We start from the raw sequence: 5953 nt of genomic DNA, 5'->3' as shown, positions 1-5953 counted from the left end.
CATCAGCTAACAACAACAAAGTGACTTCAGGGAGACCTTCTAGTTTCCTGATTTAATTCCCTGGGCAATAACTACACTTCTGTTTATGAGTGCAGATCTTTGTCACCATTCAATACTAAGAAGGAAATCTATAGGATCAGTCACAAGGTCCTGTGGTTAACAAAGCTATGCGTTCACCATGTGTTTCTTCAGGCTGGCACTCATGAAGACTACATTTCCCAGCCTCCTTTGCATGTTGGTTGGTATCCTGTGACTGGGTCTGGCCAACGGGAACGTAAGTGGAAGTGATGAGTCCCTTTGAGTCCAAAGCAATTAGAAGCAGGTATGGCTTTTCCACATTCGCCCCCTGGCTCAGTGGCAGGAAGGGAAAGACTCTAGCACTGCAGACCCTCCAGTGGAAGCAGCCCAGGTCGTTATGTCTCTCTTTGGAACTGAGCCAGTCCACACTGAACTATGATTTGAGCAAGAAATAAATCTTTGTCGTATTAAACAACAACAACAAAAAACCCAAACCCATTGCTGTTGAGTTGATTCTGACTCATAATGGACCTACTGGACAGAGTAGAACTGCCCCATAGGGTTTCCAAGGAATGCTTGGTGGATTTGAGCTGCCGACCTTTTGGTTAGCAGCCGAATTCTTACCCACTACACCACCAGGGCTTCCTTTGTTGTATGAGGTCATTGATAATCTAAAGGTTTTTTCTGTCACAGCAGCCAGCATTAATTATCCTAAATACACAGACCCCTAAGAGTTGTTGTGAAGCAAATAACATTCTTCCACATAATCATTGAAATGTCTATTTATTAATAAGTGGTGCAGTATTTATTTAAGATAGAACATAAAAAATCAGGTAAGAATCGTTTGCATAATATTTATGGAAATCAACTTACTAAAGTTGGTCAAATATTGGACAGAGCCAGAATATAAATTACACATACAGTTTAAAAATTACAGGAAATCATATTATAAAGAGCACTAAAGGCCACTTGTGGAATAGTTTGTTCCCGTGTAAGCCAGAATGTGAAGAAAGCCTACTCGTAGCACGAAGGAGACAAATCCAGGGAGCAAGGCACCAGAATTCTATGCCATAAAAGGGGGTTAAAGAAAGACAACCCAAAATCAAACACAATGGACTCGTGTCGCTGGAAACCTCAATTTGTTCTTCAGAGATTAGACGTTTTCCATCACCGCTACATAACGGAGAGAGAGAAAACAAAACAAAACAGCCGTATTCCATCCAAAACAATGTAGAAATCATTTTTCACTTTAAAACAAGGAAGGACTCAAAAATCTGAGGAAGTTTTGCCTGTGTTTGTTTCTGAGGTGATTTTTCAGGAAGGGGCAGGAGCCTGCCTCACCTCTCCAAAACCAAAAATCTCTGATGCTTGCTTGACAAAATGGCTGCCCCAAATCTTGAAACTTGGCCCACCACCAGCCTCTTAACCCTCAGGGGAGCTTTGGAAGGCTGCGCTCTCCTCTGCTGCAGAAAAGTATTCGGAGGGCAAAGATGGGCCCAATTACTAGGTCAGGTCAGCTTCCATGGGGAGCCTTGATCTTTTAATATCGGAAAAGAGAGACACAACTGTTCTGAGTTTTGGGTCTCCCAGAGGATGCTTTTAAAGATTAAACCTGTTTCTGCAGAATGACAAAGCCCTGAAAGAAAGGTGTGGTGTACAGACAAAAGGCCAGAGTCAGCAGACATGGAGACATTTGAACTTGTCTGGTAAAACCAATGACAGGTGCTCCTTGGGGGCAGAAAACAAGGGACGATTGTGGGATATCCACAGCCACACCAAACTCCACGAGCTAATGGATTCTTGCGTGAACCAGGTGAATAATTTATGTGGTATTATTTTACATACACCACCGACAGCTGGATTTTGAAACTGTTCAAAGAATAGGCAGGACCCCAATGAACAGCCACTCTTCTCTCCAGGGACCTAATGAGTCTGTTATCATTTTACTGTAATGCTGACAGGGTACAGGGGGCCAGACATTACGGAGGACCACAGGGCATGACCTGGGGAGCATCTCCACTGACCTGGGATACTTGGGGTGGGGGAGGGAAGAATGAGCTTTGGAGGCACACGGGCTTTGGTTAAAATCCCAACTCTATCTCTTATAATGTGTGACCTTCAGCTAGATCCTTTCCCTCTCACCTTCAGCTTCCTCATCTATAAGATGGGGACAATAACACCTATCTTATGGGGTTAGAACGAGGATTACAGGAAGTTAAGAGTGAGAACTGTTACGCAGCATGCAACTCATAAAGTTTAGGATAACTTTCTCTCCTCTCCTGTGGGCTCAGTATTGTTGAGCAGAGGAGATGGGTGGAATGTTGAAAGAAAACATGCTCTCATTTTTCATCATCGCTGTTAGGTATCAAATTGTGGCACATTTCACAAGTCTAGGAGGAATTGCAAATATAGTCCTAAGCACTGGACTAGGCTTTCAATTGCTTAATTATAAGTTACTCTCAGCTTATTCTTATACAGAGCCCATTTTTGACTGTTGAAAGCCATTTCTTCCTGAAACTTATTCTAACCCTAATATTTGGAGGCTGGTGGCACAGTGGTTAAGCGGTCAACTGCTAACTGAAAGGTCTGTGGTTTGAATCCACCAGCCACTCCATAGGAGAAAGATGTGGCAATCTACTTCCATAAAGATTACAGCTTTGAAAACTGTACGGGGCAGTTCTACTCTGTCTTATAGGGTTGCTAGGAGTCAGAATTGACTCCATGGCAATGGGTTTGGTTTCTGTCTGTTTTAAGAGGATTTAGGTAGAATGACAATCTTAAAAAATACTGGGGCAACTACTGCTCTCCAAGACCTTGACAACCCTTCCTTCTCTCTCTCGGGAGCATCTGGTTCAGCCTTACTTAGGAGAATAGAACACCCTGCCACTGGGTCTAATAAGAGATGCCAGCGAGCCCTACCAAATTCTGGCAAATCTATCCCAAGCACAGCATCGGTGGAAACAAAAAATGGAAATTCTCGTTTGAGCCAGTGGGAGCGTTTACTTAAGAAAATAATTTCCTAGTTAAACAAACATAAAAACATAAGATGCCTTAAATTGAATCCTGTTTGCTTCTTTGCAGCTTTGGATGAAGGCACCAGAGCACATGGTCATGACACTGGTCAAGATGGTGCTTTCTCTTGAGAAAAGAGGAGGAAGAAACAGGCTGTGCTCATGTGAGACCAAGAGACCCCGTGCAATGGGGGAACTTTAGTAGAACTGGCAACTTGGGGCCATAAATATTCCCAAAGAAATTACATCCCTTTTCTTAAAATCAAACCCATGGGTTTTTGTTTTGTCTATTTTTTTTTTTTTTTGAGGAGAAATTCTGTTAGATTGGCTTATAGGCAGAACTGTGGAGCTGAGCCAGTCCAAGCAATGGGTCAAAGAGCCCCAGGCTGTACTTTCATCTACATGCAACTTAACAGAGTTTCTCCTGAAAAAACAAAAACATCCCTTTATTTCATCCTGAAATAAGAAAGCCTTCAGAGACAACTGAAGTCATGGGCAAATTCTATAGGATGCCCTGGGTTCAGAAAGAAAAGAAAACTTTCATGGTCCTAGGTGCCTTAGACGCCTATTTCTGGAAACCAAAAGTCAGCTATGTGGCGTCTTCTGGGAGAGACTGGGGAGCACTTGGCAGCACTGTCCAAAGTACAGTCTACTTCTTAGGCCACGGAGAACATTTTTTCTTGCCCCAGAAGAATTTGATCTGCAGATTTCCATAGGCAGAATGATACCTTTCTCTTAAAGTAGATGTTGGTACCTTGGGCTAATTGTGAGATAAATTTCTCTTGGTCAATCAGATAAGATGGAAGTAGCTCAGCTCCTTGCCTGGCCTCAATTTGGGTGGGGATTTGGACAGGAGAAAGCTAATTTTTTCAAGAGCCTCCTTCAGACGCTCCAGAACCTTCTTCTTGATAGCTTCTCCGGAGCTGTGTCTATAAAGTCCAAACTCATAGAACTCGAACTCCATAACACCCATATATGACCCACACAACCTTTCCTGTATGGATGGGGTCACTACCACTTTGATGCTGAGCTTCTGCTTTCGCACTGCTCTGTGGCATTCCTGTCTATACAGAGTCGTCTGCAGGGGTGAAATCAGATAGTTTCCATTCTTTGCAGACACTGTTTGAAGGGACCTCTGATATGCGAGGCCACCAGTCTCGCAGCTCTTTGAGGGCAGGAACTCAGGTTTTCATATCTCTGAATTTGCAGTGCTTTGCACAGTGCCTGACATGCAGTAGTGCTTAAGGGATCTTGTGAAATGAATAAATGAAATGTGTCTTTACTGACTCTTAATACAGTGGCATTGGATTATGAGAACGGTCTTGGCACCGTACAAGTAGACCCAGTTACATTGGGTCTTCCTAAAGGCGATTATTCTCTAAACTCCTAGTGCGCAGGAACTGCCTCGCACAAAATAGGCATTGGATGCATAATTACGGATTAATGAGCTTGTTTTGACCTGTTTTTTTATATCTTGGGGTTTTCTAGTGATGTTCGCCAGTGATGTTTCATAACATTAATGTCTTGTCTAACAAGCATAAATTCTCAGTTCCCAGAACAAGCACAGTTATGGAATAGAATTTTCTTTGATTTTTTTTTTTTCTTTTCCTTCCACGCTTTTTTTTCTTTAAACTTTTGGTATTTGCTTATGTGACTGTATTTGATTGTCAAAACTCACTCTTGATCTCAAGTACTTTTTTCTCAGCCTGGTAGAATTACCTTTTGCCTAGCATTTAGAAAGTGGATTTCTCTCATTCATTTTACTCCTGCTAACATAGGGTCTCTTCAACATTTCCATATAATCATATTGTGATACACAGAGACCTGGATACATATTCCTTAAGATGCCCAGGGTACCGAAAACAAAACAAAAAATCTTTGTTGTTCTAGGAGCTTTGGAAGCATATTCCTGGATCATAGTTTCAGCTAAGAAAATCGTTCCTAGCTTTTATGATGGAATTAATATGTCACTAATTCATGGGGTTCTGCCAAGACTACATCAATTTCTTGGGTAAGTTTCAAAACCACTGGCATATCCAAAGTAACATAATCTGGGCAATGTCAGTAACCAGTTCCGTGGGATTATCCCACCGCTCCGCTCCTTGGTCTGACAAAAGGACTTCTGTACACAGTGTTTGCTCCCATAACTTATGTCCTATCCCAGGCTCTGAATTTCTTTCTGCTTCATCAATGCCAGCCGTGTTGCTGATGCTGTCTGTGGGCAGGCAATTCAAGAAGATTTGGTTTGGTTTGCTTTCCTAAAATGTATTATTTCATTTAAGAGGAATATTGAAGCAGAATTTTTCCAGGAGATTGTTTTTGTTTTCTCAGATGGAATGGAACAGCTATTAAGATCCTTTCCATTCATTCATTCATGAAACTTGTGTTTTGTCCGTGTCTTAACTGATACAGAATCCTTTTAGGTGATACCGATATAGTGCAGTCAAGACAAACCCGGTGCCTGCCATCATGGCCTTATAATCCAGTACGGTAGCTAGACTGCCTACCTATGGTTTAGAAAACACAAGCGCCAATTCTTTCTAGGTTACAGAAAAGAACTGAATGCAGCCCCTCTAACTTTAGTACTGCATGGTCACTTTTTTCAGCTTGAGGCTGAGAAAGCCACAGTTTTCTGACCAAGAACTCCGTGGAGCTCCTAAACAATGCAGCTATTTGTAAGATATCAAGGCTAGTAGGTTCTGCAAGAATATTAACAAGTTAAAAAGAAGTAAGTGGTACACAAGTAGAGAGTATGATTCATTCTCTGTCATTTTTTCCCCCTTTTGGCTTCAAATAAAAAAAAAAAGAACACATTGACATGGAAGGTGATATATAGCTCAATCATTTCTGTGAAAGATTCCAGAAAGGCCACAATCAAGAACCAAGCCCTCAGACAGGGGCATAGGTTTCTTAGATCATCGCCC

The sequence above is a fragment of the Elephas maximus genome, chromosome 15 (genome assembly GCF_024166365.1).
Source record: "Elephas maximus indicus isolate mEleMax1 chromosome 15, mEleMax1 primary haplotype, whole genome shotgun sequence".
In the NCBI taxonomy this organism is placed as follows: domain Eukaryota; kingdom Metazoa; phylum Chordata; class Mammalia; order Proboscidea; family Elephantidae; genus Elephas; species Elephas maximus.
This window is presented reverse-complemented; position numbering follows the sequence as displayed.